Raw genomic sequence first — 10,331 nt, 5'->3', positions numbered from 1 at the left:
GGTGCTTGTAAGACATACGACATGTGGGCTGGGTACCAATCGAGTGGACCACTTTGTCTAGTATCGTCAGGGAAAGGCATTGATCGGGTACTTACCTCGGGTATGTGATATACCGTGATTCGTGGATGACACAGAAGTTTCCCGGATCTCGTGGGTCCAGCGTACTACCTCTGCAGAGTGTAAACTATTCGAATAGCCGTGTCCACGTTCAAGGACAGTTGGGTAATCCTGCTTAGACTACGTCCTGATATTTCCGCATAAGCCAAGAGTGTGTGAGTGAGTGTCTATGCTGTTGGAAAAAGGTGTTGTTATGAAAGTAATAATATGACCAAGTTTGGTGACTTGGCATATAGGGTCAACCTGGATGGTTGAGCCCTGCACTGATACATTGAGGATATGACCAAGTTCGATGACTTGGCATATAGGGTGAACTCGGATGGTTCAGCCCTTAGCAGACACGTGATATCTGTAACCTATTCTTCAAGAGTAATTCTTTAAATTGATGCATAAACAATGACCATTCCACCCCGATGAGTTATACGAGAAATGCATGATATTGTTATCCTTCACTTTCATTGTTCATATCATGGGCTGTTTGCGAGTACATTCCAAGTACTCATTGGCTTGCCACTGGTTATGTTATTGACCAGACATGGAAGGACCGGAGTTTGGAGATGTGTACGTCTTCGGCGACACCCCTGCGAACTAGGACGCTTCCGAGTCAGAATGCCTGTCGGTGTAGGCTTGATGGCATGGGCACCCGCTTAGCCCCTTTGCTTTTCCGCTATTAGTGTACTCGTGTGATTTGGCATTAGGCCCTGTCTTGTGAATTTGACCGTTCGGTCACGTAATGTAATAATAATCGGTACTCGGATGTAAGACTCTTTATTCAATATCTGTGTTTGGTGAGCATTGATCTCCGGGATTACTGAGCACGGCGATTCTCGACTAGTAAGTCGGGGTCCCCACAGAGCTGGTATCAGAGCCAGGTTGACTATAGGAAGCCTTAGGTAGCATGGGCGATAGCCGGACAATTAGTGCACATAGAATGACGCGAGAACCGCACCCACTATATATTTCTAACCCTCTCCTCTACACCTTGTAGATGGCTGCCGTACTCGAGACGCTTCTGGAAACAGGATTCCCTCTGCTTTTGAGTGATAGCCTCGAGAAGTGTCAAGTGCGTCGCATGCCAGTCTTTCTCTACCACGAGCACTGGGTCAACGTTGACACCAAGGAGTATCACGTGGACGTGATAGTGAAGGCTAATGACTCCCCAATTAGCTGGTTCTTTGAAGGGCCACAAATGGAGGATCTGATGTTGGCCGTGGAGACTGCAGCACGAGAGGCACTCGTGCGACTCCGCGACATCCTTCCTAAGATGGCGAACGAACCCGCTACTCATCACTTACCTTTTGTTAAGGATAAGATAGACGGATGCTGGACACTCAACCCCTCATCTGAGGACGGGATGCCATTAAGGTTTCAGACCTACTTCAGCCTCTGCTCAGACACCTTGAAGCATCTTTTGGTCAAGGAGTCAACTAGGATTCGCCAAGAGCTGCACCAAGTTAAGGACCTACTTCGTATGGAGAAGATGAAAAACAACAAGGTGAAGAAAGAAGGAGCACCTGTGATATCACCTGGCTTTGCTTTCCGAGGAGGAATACCCCCGCTTCAGGTTGTTCCTCTTCAGAGTCCACGCTTAACCGCAGAAGAGTACACCGAGCTTTTCGCTACCTCACCAACCAAGAGCCGTCGAGATGGTTTACTTCCTTCCCCTACCCTTCGAGGAAGGGAAGAGCTAATGAAGATGAAGACAGAGATGAAGACGAAGATCCCACAGAGCCGGCTTATGAGACCGCGCAGTGGATCGCGTAGCAGCGTAGGATGTACCGAACGTAGGAGTTCTTGTATCAGGATTTATGACCCGGATGTTGTGTGAACCTGTTGGATGCAAGTCGCGTTCTGCCTTGAGCAGCTTGTCAGCGACTGCATCGCTTGCTTTAAATTAATGCAGTAGTTCTTTCAAAAACCTTTGTCATAAAACCTTGCACACTAGCACACACTAGACCCCCCTTTACTAGAACATCATCTCTTTCGAGTGCAACCGGTTCAGTAGAATTTGACCTGTCTACTCCCCTGACACGATGGTGAATGCAACTCGCAACAGCACTTTCGGCAACCCCGGCTCTGCCTCTTCAGGACAGCAGCGGGGAACCGGAGGAGAAGCTCAAGCTGGAGATCAACATGTGCAGCAAGACGATGTACCTCCACCGCCGCCTCCCCCTGAATGCTTGACGATGGCTCAGTTCCTTCAAGGTCTTTGGGAGGAGCGTCAAGCCAACAATGCCGCTATCCGGCAGCTGGCTCAAACTTTGGTGAACCACCGCCACAGAACGGGAATGGCAACGGTCGCTCAGATCTCTGTGAGTTTATGCGGACTACGCCGCCCATATTCACGGAGACGACTGAGCCCTTGGATGCTGATGACTGGATCCGCACTATCGAAGACCTTCTCGCGTTGGTCAATTGCACTAATGACAACATGAAAGTTCTCTATGCAACCCACTGTTTTGGAGGCAAAGCTAGAGCCTGGTGGGATGGATTTCAGATCATGCGAGCCGGGCAAGTCATCACTTGGGCCGTGTTCAAGGATGGATTCCGCGCCGCTCACATTCCTCCAGGGATGATGACCATTAAGAAGCGGGAATTCCGAGCCTTAAGGCAAGGCAGTGGATCAGTCAAGGAGTATTTGCAGAAGTTCAACCTTCTATCAAGGTATGCACCTGAAGATGTCAGCACTGAGGCTGCCAAAGTGGAGTGCTTTATGGAAGGACTACAACAGTCACTCCAATTTCAATTGGTTATTTCTGAATGTCGGACCTTCAGTGAACTAGTTAATAAGGCTCTTATGTTGGAAGACAAGCATCGTGCAATGGATGACACCCGTAAGCGCAAGCTGATAAGTAGTGGAGGACGGATCAACTCAAAACCACGACCATGGCAGTCAGCCCCAACAAGACCCAACTATCAGCAACAACAGTACAAGCATCCAACATTTCACCAGAATTACCAATCTCAGCAAGTCAGCATCAACCCAGCAAGCACAACGCCAAACAACGGTGGGGGCAAGACCAACCTTCCAGCGCAAGTTACCTGTTTCGGGTGTGGACGACCAGGGCACTATTCCAGGCAGTGCCCCAATAAGAAACCCGATGTTCCGAGCCCCAATGCGCCAAATCTAGGCCAAGGAGCACCAGGCAGGAACCAGGCTCCGTGCAATCAGCTGTATCACAGCAAGGGGCGGATTAATCATATTTCCGCGGAAGAGGCACAGGAAGACTCGGACTGCATTCTGGGTACGTTCCTCGTCAACTCTACCCCAGCAACCGTACTGTTTGATTGTAGTGCTTTGCATTCCTTTGTTACACAAAAGTTTGCGGAAAAGTGTGGTCTAGAACCTACCTTGCTTCGTGGGCATATGTCAATGCAAACCCCGGGAGCAGTTTTGAGGACCAACCTAGGGTGTAGAAAGGTTGGGATAGTTATCAATGGGACGAGCTTCTCAACGGATCTCATTGTGCTTAAGTCGCAAGGCCTAGAAGTAATCCTCGATATGGACTGGTTGGCCAACCATCAGAGTATCTTGGACTATGCTAACAGGGCCATTACCATGACAAGTGACCAAGGGGTCACAGTCAAGTATGTCTCTGAGCCAGTACCCACTCGAGTGCCACGAGTTAACAACCTATCAGAGGAAGGACTTGACCGAGTTCCAATAGTCTGTGAGTACCCGGATGTCTTTCCTGATGAGCTACCAGGGATGCCTCCTGACCGAGACATCGAGTTCATCATCAAACTCATGCCCAGATCAAGGCCTATCTATAAGAAGCCTTACAGGATGGGATCCGAAGAGCTAGCAGAGTTGAAGAAGCAACTGGATGACCAACTCAGGAAAGGGTTTATTCGTCCAAGTGTGTCACCTTGGGGATCACCTGTTCTCTTCGTGTCCAAGAAGGATGGGACAATCCGACTATGCGTCGATTAGCGATCACTCAATGAGGTCACGATCAAGAACAGGTATCCACTCCCCAAGATTGAAGACTTGTTCGACCAGCTTAATGGAGCAAAGGTATTCTCCAAGATCGACCTTCGATCTGGATATTACCAACTAAAGTTTCGACCTGAAGACATTCCGAAGACGGCATTTGTGACTCGGTACGGTCTGTACGAATGCACTGTCATGTCCTTCGGATTGACGAATGCCCCAGCTTACTTCATGTACCTCATGAATAAAGTCTTCATGGAGTATTTGGACAAGTTTGTCGTTGTATTCATTGACGACATATTAATATTTTCCAAGTCTGAAGAAGAGCATGAGCAACACGTGAGGTTAGTATTGGATAAGCTTCGAGAGCACCAACTGTATGCGAAGTTCAGCAAATGCCAGTTTTGGCTGAACGAAGTTGGATTCCTAGGTCATACCATGACGGCAAGTGGGTTGGCAGTGGATCCCTCTAAGATTACCACGGTAACCAACTGGGAATCGCCAATCGACGTGAAGGAAGTCAGGAGCTTTCTCGGACTCACAGGATACTACCGCAAGTTCGTGGAAGGATTCTCCCGCATCGTGCGACCTATGACTCAACTCTTGAAGAAAGGCGAGAAGTTCGAATGGATGCCAGAATGTGAGGCAAGCTTCCAAGAGTTGAAGAAGAGGCTAACCACCGCCCCGGTATTGGCCACTCCAGATATCACCAAGGAGTTCGTGATATACTGTGATGCCTCCAGGACCGGGCTAGGTGGGGTTCTAATGCAGGATGGCAGGGTCATGGCATACTTGTCGCGGCAACTGCGCCCGCATGACGAGAATTATGCCACCCATGATCTCGAGTTTTCAGTAGTAGTGCATGCCCTGAAGACATGGTGACATTACCTTCTGGGGAGGCGATGTGAAATATACACCGACCACAAGAGTCTGAAGTATATTTTCACCCCAAGGGAATTGAATATGAGGCAACGGAGATGGTTGGAGTTAATCAAAGACTACGACCTCAGCATTCAATATCACCCCGGTAAGGAAAATGTAGTGGTTGATGCCTTGAGTCGGAAGATGAGAACCTTAAACGTCATGCTTAAGGAAAGGCAGCCCGCCTTATACGAAGAATTGGAGAACTTCGGATTGGAACTGGTGGAACCAGGATTCCTAGATAACCTCGAAGTCAAGCCAACGCTCGAAGACGACATCAAGGAGGCCCAGAAGGGTCACAAGAGCATCGAAGGTATCAAGAAGAAGATTCCAGAAGGCAAGGCCCTAGGATTCTTGAAGGATGATCAAGGAGTGGTGTGGTTTGTGAAACGTTTATGCGTACCCAACAAGGCTGAACTCAAGGAACGCATCCAATGGGAAGCTCATAATACACCCTACTCCATTCACCCCGGTGGTACCAAGATGTACCAAGATCTCCGAGAAAGATTCTTGTGGCACGACATGAAGAGGGAAATCGCGTCGTATGTGGCCAAGTGCGTTGTGTGTCAGCAAGTTACAGCTAAGCATCAGCGACCCGCAGGATTGCTACAACCTCTCCAGGTGCCGGAATGGAAGTGGGACAAGGTAGGGATGGATTTCATTTCCGGCCTACCAAGGTCTAGCAAGGGCCATAACTCGATATGGGTTGTTGTCGACCATTTGACCAAAGTGGCCCATTTCATCCTTGTCAACACCACTTATGACGGGAACAAGTTGGCTAGTATCTATATCAAGCGCACAGTAAGCCTTCATGGAGTTCCCAAGGAGACTGTATCTGACCGAGGCACGCAGTTCACCTCAAGGTTTTGGAGGAAACTTCAGGAAGCCCTTGGTACCAAGCTCTCTTTCAGTACTGCCTTCCACACGCAGATGGGAGGACAGACGGAAAGGGTGAATCAGATACTCCAAGATATGCTCCGCGCATGCGTCCTAGCGCACGGAGCCAAATGGGAAGACTGTCTGCCGTTCGCTGAGTTTTCATACAACAACAACTACTAGTCTAGTCTCCAGATGGCCCCGTTCGAAGTGTTGTGCGGACGAAAATGCCGCACCCCGCTCAATTGGTCAGAAACCGGAGATGGGATGATTTTTGTACCAGAAGTTTTGCACCAGGCAGAAGAGAAGGTGCAACTAGTCCAAGAAAATCTGAAGGCAGCCAAGTAGCGACAAAAGAGTTATGAGGACTCTTGCCGCGGGAATGTGGAGTTCATTCCCAGAGATCTAGTGTACCTCCAAGTCACACCTCTTAAGGGAACCAAGCGTTTCCATGTTAAGGGGAAGCTCGCTCCAAGGTTTATTGGGACATTCAAGATCACGGCAAGGCGTGGAGAGTTCGCTTATCAGCTGGAATTACCTCCGGAACTTTTGGGTGTGCACAACGTTTTCCACGTGTCACAGCTTCAGAAGTGTCTCCAGACACCAAGTCGTTCCGATCCTTATAAGGACATTGATCACCAGGCCATTGATCTTCAGTCTGATCTCACCTATCGCGAGAGGCCAATCCGCATTCTGGATGAAGCAGAGCGATGCACTCGAAGCCGCACCATCAAGTATTTCAAGGTTCAATGGAGCAACCACACCGAAGCCGAAGCCACATGGGAACATGAAGACTACCTCTGATCTTAGTTTCCAGACCTTTTTAGCACCTAGCTTAGGAATCTCGGGGACGAGATTCTTGTAAGGGGGATAGGTCTGTCACACCCTGTTTTTGCTACCACCTGTCTGTGTTGTAAAATTCTGAGCTTGTTAAAACTTTTTCAAAACTAATGTTGTGAGTGCCATGATTGACATTGTATGCTTGTATGCTTGATCATGTGAGGTTTTAAAACCCTAAATTCCTTTTTGGTATTTTACTGATTTCCAAAAAACCTTGATAACCAAAGCTAAACCACCTTGAGTTGCACTACATGTCCTTGATAGCAAGCACTGCTACTACTCATATTTGGTAATCTGATTTTTACCTATTCTTATATTTCAAAACCACAAAAAAAATTATTTTTGTGAGTATTTTCCTAATTAAATAACATGTCCATTTCTAAGGTCAAAATTGGTATTCCAACATGGAAAAATACTTTTCTTCTTTGGAAAAATATGATTAAATTTAGAGATGATGAGAAGGACATATATTTTCCATACATAAGATTTTAAAACCCATTTTATATTATGTTTATTGATTAAAACAATAAAAGCTATTTCTGTCTGTTTTGGTATTATGAAATATTTCCAAAGGAAATATTCTCAATAAATTCCTAGAAAGTTCCAGTGATGTCCCTAAGCCATGTATAGAGTCCACGTAAAGTTTCACCATGATCAAAGGTGGATAAGGACCCCAAATACCCCAAAAACCATGTTTGTCCAGAATCAAGTTAGAGCAACTATACGTAGCAAAGATTGTCCAATGAGTCTAAAACTTTGCAGGAATGCCTAATACCTCAAATGAGGGTTCTACACCAAAAATGGTATTTGTGGGAGTTAGTTTGCCCACACTCCCTTTGGAAGGAATAGATCTGGTCATATTAGAGTGATTTCAAGTTTACAAAGGTAAACTTGTCCATTGGAGCTCAAATTTGGTGGAACTCCATGGTTTATCACCAAAACCAAACCTGTTAAGTCTCAGCACCAGTGGTGGGGTGCAACCCCCCTGTGACCACTGTCGAACACCTTCTGACAGATAGGAAAAAGCCACCTTAGCCACAGCTAAACCAAACTCCTTTGCTTCAAACTCTTAGATTAAGAAACCATCACCTGTATCTAACCCCAGTCAACTGGCCCCTCACTGGTTCAAAGTGGGAATGCCAAAAACCACAATTTAGACCTCAGTTCATGACTAACAGCACCAGTATTTCTTGCCTCCTTTGACCAGCCGAAGCTCCCACTAAAACCAAACGGCTAGCCACACCCCCAGCAAGTGCCAGGACATGCTAGACACGTCCAAATTGCCTCAGAGCGCAGCAGCATGCCGTGGCATGCCAAAACTATGCTTTGGGCGCGCTACAAGGAGTCACCGAGGTGGGGGCGACGCCCTCGGCCAGTTCCAGCCTCCCCCGAGATGTCCAACCTCCTCCTCAACAACCCCTCTGCGTCGGCCAAGCCTCAGGGACCCTTCTCTCTCGCGCTAGAGCTCGCGCGATGCGTGCCCGCGCGCTCCAAATTCGGCCAAGCTTGCGCGGCCACGAATGCACGACTTTCCTCTCTCTCTCTCTGCAGGAGACGGTTCGGGCAGTCCAATACCACGTCCTGACACCGTGGTTTCAAACCCAACGTCTCTCTGCACCCCCATGCGCCACGGTGAGTCACCGGCGCTCCCGAATCTGCTCACCGTCGCGGGCCTATAAATAGCCCTCGCCCTCACTCCGGCACCCCTCAGATAGCTTCGCCGCAACCACTAGCACCTCCCTAGCCACCCCAGCGAACCAACAGAGCCCCGGTGCTCGAGATCGATCGAGGCCCCTCCGCCTGGGAGCTCTGGTCGATCTCCGGCTACACGACGGCTCCTGCACCCCTCGACCCACCATTCTGACCCCCTTGACCCCAGGAACCTTTCCCCTAACTCGCCCGAGCTTTTCCGTGTCTCTAGCCACCCCCTCGACCACTTCCCGAAACCCCTCTGCCACGGCCTCCTCGTCGCCGGCAAACCCCTGCTTCCCCGTCGTTGTTTCGACCACCAGCAGGTAGGCGACGGTCTGGCGAACTCATTCCTGTGCTCATTGGAGCTTGAGCACGTCGACAACCACATCGGCGTACTCCTCCTCCTCTCTGGCTGGAGGTAAGAGACGACCCCGACAGGTGTACCCCACCTGTCGGTGGCCCAGCCTCCTCCCCGCGCTGGCCTCGGCCACTGACCACAGGGCTCTGCGCGCCAGGTTCAAACCTGACGGCGCGCGTGCCTGGGCAGGCCTTCGGCTGGCCATGGGCCAACCCAGCTTTGGGCCGAGCCAGCCAGGAGTTGTCCTGTGTTTTTCTTTTATTTTTAAACCTGGATTTCTAAGATTTTTATAAAAACACTTAACGAGTGTAAAAATATAATTCTTCCACTGTTATTCTTCTAAAAATGTGTATTATATAATGATATGCTTAGATGAATTTTCCCAGAAACTAATCTATTTTACAATATTAAAAAGGGCTAAAATGGAATAGTTTTGCTTTTGCTTGGTTGTTTAAAAAATATTCCTTCAAGGAAAACTTAGGAAAGTATTTTTAAAATGATATCTTAGATTTATCTGAAATAGGGAGCATTTTTAAAATGACTTTGTGGACTGTTTCTGTGTGAGCTATTTCTTATTTATTGTTTTATCGATGATAGAAAACCCGTGTGACGAGGGAATCGGAGCGGAAGACCTCGAAGACCCCGGATACTTAGGTGACTAAGGCAAGCAGCCCATTGACCATGACTGAGCATATGTTACTTTGCATGATAGAATAGCAAGTATTCCCGTTGCATATGATCATAAGTGTCGGTAATCATTTGATATGATTTTACCGAAGGCTCCTCCGGAGCATTTGCATTGAGCTTGACTCTACCCCCTTAGGGTCATGCTAATACCATGTTGACAAGTAATAGTAGTAGTAGTTCTATCATAAGCATGATGTTGTCACAAAGTAAGAGTTTATGAAAACCCCGTCGGGTGCCACTAATGCCCGAGGGTGATGATGAGTTAGGTGGTCACTTTTGGTGAAGTGATGCACCCGGTATTTGTGTGAGTAAGGTTTTGGAAATGGGATTAGATTTATGATGTGTCGACCGTCCCAACCTTACCAGTACGACCATGTTACCCCTTATGGGATGGGGCTATGTTAATTACTCTTGCCGGTGCTAGCAAAGAGCCACATGACTAGTGGCGGGAGTGATTGTAGTCACTCTCGTGATGGGGTCGTGCCGGGTAGGACGACTATGCCATTTTTATGAGTTCCAGTCACACCGTCCGTCCCCGCATGGTCGGTACTGTCCAGAGTTGGTGCTCGTAAGACGTACAACATGTGGGCTAGGTACCAATCAAGTGGACCTCTTTGTCTAGTATCGTCAGGGGAAATGCATTGATCGGGTACTTACCTCGGGTATGTGATATACCGCGAGTCGTGGATGACAAGGAAGTTTCCCGGATCTTGTGGGTCCAGCGCACTACCTCTGCAGAGTGTAAACTATTCGAATAGCCGTGTCCACAGTCAAGGATAGTTGGGTAATCCTGCTTAAACTACGTCCTAATATTTCCGCATAAACCAAGTGTGTGTGAGTGAGTGTGTGTGGTGTTGGAAAAGGTGTTGTTATGAAAGTAATAATATGACCAAGTTCGGTGACTTG

This window comes from Hordeum vulgare, chromosome 6H (assembly GCF_904849725.1).
Source record: "Hordeum vulgare subsp. vulgare chromosome 6H, MorexV3_pseudomolecules_assembly, whole genome shotgun sequence".
Taxonomy (NCBI): Eukaryota; Viridiplantae; Streptophyta; class Magnoliopsida; order Poales; family Poaceae; genus Hordeum; species Hordeum vulgare.
Note: the sequence above shows the minus strand (reverse complement) of the source record.